At 41.2% G+C, this 9,098-nt stretch overlaps 1 non-coding gene across 1 annotated transcript; it reads right to left on the bottom strand.

Moving 5' to 3' along the window:
• Nucleotides 1-6,429: 6,429 nt before the first annotated feature.
• LOC114050249 lies at nt 6,430-6,536 on the bottom strand. The gene has a single exon (XR_003569957.1). It is a non-coding gene; the product is annotated as a U6 spliceosomal RNA (small nuclear RNA).
• Between the last annotated feature and the right edge of the window lie 2,562 nt (nt 6,537-9,098).

Genomic DNA, 9,098 nt, shown 5'->3' with positions numbered 1-9,098 from the left:
AAGGTCACTTAGCTAGTAAATGTCTGAGGCCAGATTTGAACTTACGAAGGAGTCTTCCTGTTACAAGTCCAATGTTCTATCCACTGCTCCACCTAGCTAACCAAAAAGGAAAGCTATAATACACAATGATTTAAAAAAAGAGCAGGGAAAGCTCATTTCCACCCCACGCTTCTTTTTGTTTTTAATAATCCTAACTTGTTATAGAGAGGCAGCATAGCAGAGTGGATAACTACTATTGGAACCTCTCTCCCACCTCTACCTACCCACCCCCTCCCCAGGGTTCAAGTCTGTCTGACACATACTGGCTGGCCGATTCACTTGACCTCTCAATGTTTTAGGCCAGAGGTGTCAAAACACAGCCCCCACAACACTCAGGAGTGAGGTCGGAACCAGATTAAAGTGTAATTGGGAAATATCTAATAGAACCAAAAAGTACAATAAAACACACATAGTGGTAGGATGTCGTTTCTAAGTCGACACGCAGCCTGTGTACCGATCCTTATGTGTGGGTTAGTGGTCCCTGTTTCTATCTGAGTCTGACAGTGCTACTTAAGACTAGAAATTGCCCAGAAGGTACTGCTGTGTACTGATTTAGGAAGTCAACTCAGCAGGGAACCTCCTATATCAGTGAAACCATAAGTCCAGTCTCCTACACCAAACACAAATTTTTTTTTTAACACCAATATTACTCCGGGGATGCTACACGGTTGTGAATCACGAATTAGCACAGAATTCATGTTTGGGGTCAGACAAAGGGCAATAGAGACCCATGATGGATGTGAATAGGTTGCAGCATTTTACCAATTGAAGAATGACACATCAAAAGTACTGTGAAAGATGTTGTCAAAAGGATGCATGACTGCCAAAGAATGTAGGCCAGTCACACAGAAAGAATGAGGAATAAAAGACCATCCTCACATCCTTCTCCTGGCTTCCTTTCAGTCCCAAATAAAATCCCATCTTCTACAGGAAGCCTTTCCCAATCCCTCTTAATCCCAGCACCTTCCTTCTCTTAATTATTTCCTATTTCTCCTGTATATCGCTTGTTTGTCGATAGTTGTTTGCTTGTTGTCAACTCTGATATTAGGCTGTAAACTCTACCAGGGCAGGGACTGTCTTTTGCCTCTTTTTGTTTTTCTTTTGAGGCAATCAGGATTAAATGACTTGACCAGGGTCACACAGCTAATGACTGTGTAAAGCTGGATTTGAACTCAGGTGCTCCTGACTCTAGGGCTGGTTCTCTATCCAGTGCTCCACCTAGCTGCCGCTTTTTGCCTCTTTCCATATCTCCAGTGCTTATTAGCACAGTCCCTGGCACATAGCAGGCACTACTTAAATGTTGATTGACTGACTAACAAACCAAGAGTTCCATCTGGTACCTGGATGATGTCAGGAGATCTTGAAGGATGCTCCCAGCATATTGGGTGGACCCAATGCAGATAACTTACCTGAATCATATGGGACAAGGAGACATGGTAGCATTACAGTTTGCACTGTTGGAGGGAATACTTATATGACAGATGATGGATCTATCTAATTGTGGAAGTCAATCAGTCAGTAAGCATTTATTACGCGCTTTCTATGTGCGAGACTATGGAAGTCTGTGCCAAGGGCTAGGATAGGCTCTGAGTTACAAATGAATGAGAGTCTGCTGCTTTGCTGTCTGCTGGATATACATAATAAAAGCAGGAATGCAGACAGGCAGAAAGAAGACTGAGACCTTGCCCTCTGGGCTTAGCTTTTGTGCTTGCTCAAATCTCCCTATAAGATGGGGGAGATGGAGATGGGATAGGGAGATGCCCTCAAAAAACCTGTAAATTCTGTAGGGTTTCTTTGGCAGTGTCCTCCCAAAATGGGTTTGGGGCACAGGTTCCCCATAAGACTATTCGTTGTTCAGTTGTGTCGCACTCTTTGTGACCCCATTTGGAGTTTTCTTGGCTAAGATACTAGAGTGGTTAACATTTCCTTCTCCAGCTCATTTTACAGATGAGGAAACTGAGGTAAACAGGGCTAAGTGACTTAACCAAGGTCACACAGTTAGTAAGTGTCTGAGGCTGGATTTGAGCTCAGGAAGCTGAGTTTTCCTGACTCCAGGACCGACACTCCGTCCACTGGGCCACCTATCAAGGCAGCAGCTATAAAGACTTTGTAAATAGAAGTCAGAAGTTTGGGCCCAGTGTTTGGGAAGTTGAGATTAAAAAAAACATCTTAATGCCATGGGTACTACTTAGCTGACTAGGGTGAGGACTCTCCATTTAGAGAGGAAAAATTAATCAAAGCCAAGACTAGGACACAAGATAAAACTTCTTTCTGTGGGAGAAAGCAGCTAAGGTTTCCCTCCATCCACCCAACCCAGTCTGTTACTGGGCCACTGAAAGGTCTGTCTCCCCAAAAGAAGAAATTTAAACCTCTGATCTCTAAGGTAAAAGAGAGATAGTAAAACCCACTCCTTTTCCTCATTGAGTTTAGAGGTAGCACCTTAGCATAGCTCTCTAGCAAATGCCAGAACCTAGAAGTAGAGAGAAATTCCTCAATGCTATGCTCATCAGAGTCCTGACTGGTAGAAATCACGGCCCCAGCAGATCACTGTCCAGCAGCAGACATTTAAGCCAGCAGATTCCTGGCAGAGTTTAGAGGTCATATCCACATTCCCAAAAGGGTCAAAATGCTTGGCATTTAGACACTGCATGCCAATGGGTAGCAGGCCCAATGGGACCTTTACAATGACCCCCACCAGAATAAATTAGAGACCCTGTAGTATTGAAGTCTTGAGTTGCTTTTCCACATGTGTGTTTGAGCTATGAGTGTATCTCTCCACTTTTGTTTCTTGGGTGTGTATTTGTGGGTCACTGTGTCCCAGGTTTAGTCAAGAAAAGCTCCCTTGCCATCTCCCTTATTATGCTATTTGATTAAATGCCTTTGCTTTGAACTAATTGTATCCTCTGACTGACTAGTAAAAGTAAACACGTTGGTGGGGGCTTGGGGATGCCTCTGTTAAGGATAGGGTATTTCCAATGGTTGCAGACCCACAGGGGACCTTGAATTTGTTGTGGCTTATCTGAGGGGATTCCATATGAATGGGTAATGCCCAGAGGTGCTACACAAGGACAAAAATGAAAACAGCCCCTAAGCATGCATGCTTCTGCTGTTAGGTTTTGAAATACACATGCAAAGAAGGAAATCCAGTGTAATTTAAAAAGAGACAGAAAAAAATAGCAACTGGGGGAAGGGGCATGGAAGCTAGAATTAATGGAAGACTTCATTGAACTGGTCGCTTGAGCTGAGCCTTCAAAGAAGATAAAGATTCTGAAAGGAGTGCATTCCTGGCTTGTAAGTGAATACATAAAGGCAGGCGATGGAATGTGAAGTTTGGGAAAGAACAAGTAGTACAGTTTTGTTGGAATGTAGAGTAAGTAAGAGGAATCATATGTGGTCAAACTGGAAAATGAGATTGGAGCTAAACTGTGCAGGCCCTAAATGCCAGCGCAGATTTTGTATTTTATTCTAGAGGCAACAGGAAACCAATTAGGAAAGAGGCAATTACAACAATCCAAGTTATGGGTCATAAGGGCCTGAACTAGGGCAATCACCAAGCAAGGAGATAGACAGCAATGTATGTGAAGACACTGTCCAGATTCAGATGAACAACCCAGAGCAATGCAGGGAACCCAGATGGCCAGGAGAATGGTGGTGCACTCAATAGAAATAAGACATTTAGGGGAGGGGGGAAGAAGCCTGGGGGAAAGATGAGAGAAATAGTTTCACATACTGAGTTTAAGATGTTAATGGAATAGTTTGGGGGAGATATGCAATAGACAATTGGCAATATAGTACTGATGTGTAGGGGAGAGATTCGAGCAAGAGATAGAGATTTTGGAGTTGTCTGCATAGGGATGATAGTGGAACCCAAAGAAGCATTTGAGCTCAGCAAGGTAGAGGACACAGAGAAAGAAGAGAAGAGGGCCTAAGGCAGACAGCCTCAAGGAATATCCATGCTTAGGGGACTAGAGAGAGGTGATGAAGCAGCAAAGGAAACTGAAGGGAAACACATAGACTTATAACAGGAAGACTAATGTTCAGAAAGTCGAGGGAGGAAAAGAATACTCAGGAGAAAGGTATGATCAGTAGTGTCAAAACTGTGGAGAAGTCAAGGAGGATGAGGCCTGAGCAAAGATCATCGGCTTTAATATCAGGGAGATCACTAGCAGCCTTGAGAAAGCAGTTTCCATAGAAATGTCAGAGCAAGAAGTTGCAAGCAATTGAGAAGTGAGTGTGTGGTAAAAACATGAAGGCAATGAGTGAGACAGGCTACTCTTTTGGGGAGTTTGGCAGGGAAAAGGAAGAGAGCTGTAGAACAATAGCTTGGAGGGCAAGGGAGAGAGAAAATAGGAGAGCCAAGTGAATTTTTTTCAAAATGGGAGACATTTGGCCATTTGTGTCCACAGTAAGAAAGTAACAAGTAGATAGGGAGAGATTGAAGAAGAGAGAAGGGATGATCTGTAATAATAGCTAACATTTATACAGCAAAATACTGTATATAAATATTCTCATTTGAGCTATGAGATAGGAATTACATGCTCACACAGCATAGATTCAAACCCAAGTCTTCTGGACTCAAGGCCATCACCCTATCCATGGTAGAGAAGAAACATGGTATAAGAGACTTCAAGTCTGGAACACCTGGGTTGAGTAATAAAGACTTGGGTTTGAATACCCCCTCTGACACTAATTAGCTGTGTAAGCCTGGGCAAGATATTAATCTCTCTAATGTCAAATTTCAGTTTCTTCATCTGTAAGTGAGGATAATGATACCTCACAGGGCCAAAAGACCTTTTTTTTATTATTATTATTTTATTTTTAGTTTTCAACAATCACTTCCATAAGCTTTTGAGTTTTAAATCTTCCTCCTCCACCCTCCCCACCTCCCTCCCCAAGATGGCAGGCAATCTGATATATGTTCTACATATACATTCCTATTAAAAATATTTTCATATTAATAAGAATTCGAACCAATAGGAGGAACCACCAGAAAGAGAAAACACAACACAACAGAGGAAAAAAAAAGAGCAAATAGTATGCTTCGATCTGCATTCAAACTCTATAGTTCTTTCTCTGGATATGAATAGCATTTTCCGTCATGAGACTTTTGGAGATGTCTTAGATCCTTGCATTGCTGAGAAGAGCTAAGGCTATCAAAGTTAGTCATCACACAAACATGCCTGTTACTTTGTACAATGTTCTCCTAGTTCTGCTCACTTCACTCACCCTAAGTCCATGCAAGTCTTTCCATGTTTTTCTGAAGTCTGCTTGCTCATCATTTCTTATAGCACAATAGTATTCCATTACATTCATATACCACAACTTGTTCAGTCATTCCCCAATTAATGGGCATACTCTCAATTTCCAGTTCTTTGCCACCACAAAAAGAGCTGCTATAAATATTTTTGTACATGTGGGTCCTTTTCCCATTTTTAAGATCTCTTTGGGATACAGTCCTAGAAGTGCTATTGCTGGGTCAAAGAGTATGCACATTTTTATTGCCCTTTGGGCACAGTTCCAAATTGCTCTCCAAAATGGTTGGATCAGTTCACAACTCCACCAATAATGCATTAGTGTTCCAATTTTCCCATATCTTCTCCAACATTTATCATTTTCCTGTTTTGTCATGTTGGCCAATCTGATAGGTGTGATATGGTATCTTAGAGTTGTTTTGATTTGCATTTTTCTAATCAATAGTGATCTAGAGCATTTTTTCACATGACTATAGATAGCTTTAATTTTTTCATCTGAAAACTGCCTGTTCATATCCTTTGACCATTTATCAATTGGGGAATGACTTGCATTCTTATAAATTTGATTCAGTTCTCTTTATATTTTAGAAATGAGGCCTTTATCAGAGATACTGGCTATAAAAATTGTTCCCCAGCTTTCTGCTTCTCTTCTAATCTTGTTTGCATTGGCTTTGTTTGTGCAAAAACTTTTCAATTTAATCTAACCAAAATTATCCATTTTGCATTTCATAATGTTCTCTATCTCTTGTTTGGCAATAAATTCTTCTGTTCTCCGTAAATCTGACAAGTAAACTATTCCTTGCTCTCCCGGTTTACTTATAGTATCAGCCTAAATAGTGAACCCATTTTGACTTCATTTTGGTATAAGGTGTAAGATTTTGGTCTATACCTAGTTTCTGCCATACTCTTTTCCAGTTTTCTTAGCAGTCTTTGTCAAATAGTGAGTTCTTATCCCAGAAGTTGAGGTCTTTGGGTTTATCAAATAGGAGTTTAGAATAGTCGTTGACTACTGCGTCTTGTGTATCTCACCTATTCCGCTGATCCACCACTCTATTTCTTAGCCAGTACCAAGTAGTTTTGATGATTGCTGCTTTAAAATACAATTTAAGATCTGGAACGGCTAGGCCACTATCCCTTGCATTTCTTGGAATGCTTCATGAATTCGCGTGTCATCCTCATGCACAGGCCATGCTAATCTTCTCTGTATTGTTCCAATTTTAGTATATGTGCTGCTGAAGCGAGCACCCAAAAGACTTTTTACAGAGAGCCTCCCACTTATATCATTTAAAGAAGGAAAGGTTTCCCCTTTTAAGAAATGAAAGGCATTAAACAGGAGTGTGTATCCTTTTAAGGGGTACCAGAGCCATAATATGGATGAGGGGGTGACAGGCAGGAGAAGCAGGGTTGGTAACTGGAGCACCTTCTAGGTATCAGGCCCCCCTCCTTACTCACAGGGAATGTAAGGAATTTAAGGAATGTTTTCCTTAGAGTAGAAAGTTTAAGTGGGTAGGAGCTCCAAATGTAGCATAATCTCTCTCAGGCTTATATAGTTTTTTCCCTCAATAATCAATCTCTACTCAGCCTAGGGATATACCTATATGCTATCTCATTCTCTCTCTGTTTATAGGTGCTTCTGTTTTTGAAAACTTGCGTTTGTCTAGGGGTATGATATCAGTATGCTTCTTTTGCTTATGGGACTTCCAAAGGGAATCGATTGATCAGTAACAGGCTCTCCCTCCTCCATCTAGTACCTTAGCCTCAGGAGGACCTATCTTCCTGATCTGTATCTGACCACTGGATCCAAATGACTCTGGAGGAGAAAGTGAGGCTAATGATTTTACATAGTCCTCCCTCACTTAAACCCAATTGACTTGCAAGTCATGGCATCTTCTTCCTGATGTCCTGGTCCTCTCCAAGCATGAAAAACAACCCACATGTACAAATATACTTATAGCAGCTCTTTTGTGATGACAAAGAATTGGAAATTGAGGGGATGATCATCAATTGTGGAATGGCTAAACAATTTGTGGCACATAAATGTAATGGAATACTATTGTTCTATAAGAAATGATGAGCAGGTGGGTTTCAGAAAAACCTGGACTTGATGGACCATGAACTGATGCTGAGTGAAGTGAGCAGAACCAAGAGAACATTGTACACAGTAACAGCCACATTGTGCAACGGCCAACTTTGAAAGACTTAGCTATTCTCAGCAACACAAGGATCTAAGACATCTCCAAAAGACTCATGATGGAAAATACTGACCACATCCAGAGAAAGAATTGTAGAGTCTGAATACAAATCGAAGCATACTATTTTCTCTCTCTTTTTTTTTCCTTTCTTGTGGTTTTTCCCTTTTGTTCTGATTCTTCCTTTACAACATGATTAATGTGGAAATATGTCTGATAATATTGTACCTGTATAGCTTATATCAGATTGCATGCTGTCTTGTGGAGGCGGGAGAGGAGAGAGGGAGAAAAAAATTTGGAACTCAAAATCTTATAAAAGTGACTGTTGTAGACTATCTTTACATGTAATTGGAAAAAATAAAATACTATCAAGGTGGGGGTTGGGGGGAAGATGAAAGACAAACAACAACAATACAACAATAGCCTGAGAAAGTGAGGATATGTCCCTTGTCCCTCTACAGGGAGCCAGACCCCTTCCCACATTTCTACCTGGTGCCATCATTTACCACACAAGGATTTGGCAGTAGCTGAATTTTCTTTTACCTAAAGGGGAAAATAAGTTCATATTAGAAGAATAATAGTAAGCAATTGGGGAACAAATCTTTTGTAAAGAAAGCACATACCATGACATGGCGGAGGGGATAGCAAGAGTTTTGTAGCTCATTACCCTCGTTATTTGTCAATTATTTGTACTGCCTATGTAGAGGAATGGAATTGGTTTCTTCCCAAGCTCAGCTGTTTCCCCAAAAGAAAAGATGTCATCCACCATTCACCATTAACCATTTTTAAGGAGATATAAACTTTGAGCTAATTCCCCTTTAAGAGGCAAGTGAGAGGAAGAGCAAAGCTCTCTCTGGCTACTCCATAATCTCACCAACAGCCTTGTCAGTTCTCCCCTGAATAGAAAGGTCCAACCCAACTTGTGATTCTCAACATCCACTATAGGAGCTCTCAGGGCTGTACGGGAAAGGAGACAGGGGAGCATTGGCCATTCAAAAGCTACTTGATCCTGCCTCCAACTGCTTCCCATGTGAGACAAACAATTCGGATCATCTTCAGTCTTCTTCTGTCCAGAAGGTAGAAGTCCCACAAAGCCAAGTTCAAAAACATCACCAAATAGGTGAAGTCTGGGCTAGAGTCAGCTTAAGTCTCTTGTCTCCAAGGCATTGCTCTCATCACAGGTGGCACATATATAAAGCACTTTGCAAACCTTAAGGGGCTCCATATTTGCCATTATATTTCATATTGCCCTTACAATGGGACAAACTCCTGGAGGAAGCCACAGGAAGGGATGGGATATGGGATACAAGTAGAGGGACAGGAAGAAGGGCCACCTTTTCCTCAGACTAGAACCAAGCAAAAGGAATTGTGGCATCATAGAGAAGAAAGATTTGAGATATGGAGGAAGCACAGAATGTATTCTCTTAATTTTCTTAGAAAAGTAGGAGACAAGGTCATCTGCTGGGAAATAGAGAGTAGAGTGTTGTTGGGGGATTGAGGTGAGAGTAAACATTTATTGAATACCTGTTATGTGCAAGGCATTATGTTAGGCCTGGTTTTCAGTGACTGAGGCTGCCTCTGAGAAGACTAGCCGTCTATGACTCAAGATATTTGAGGA

Source organism: Vombatus ursinus, unplaced genomic scaffold (assembly GCF_900497805.2).
Source record: "Vombatus ursinus unplaced genomic scaffold, bare-nosed wombat genome assembly UNPS02014798.1, whole genome shotgun sequence".
Classification (NCBI taxonomy): Eukaryota; Metazoa; Chordata; class Mammalia; order Diprotodontia; family Vombatidae; genus Vombatus; species Vombatus ursinus.
This window is presented reverse-complemented; position numbering and strand designations above follow the sequence as displayed.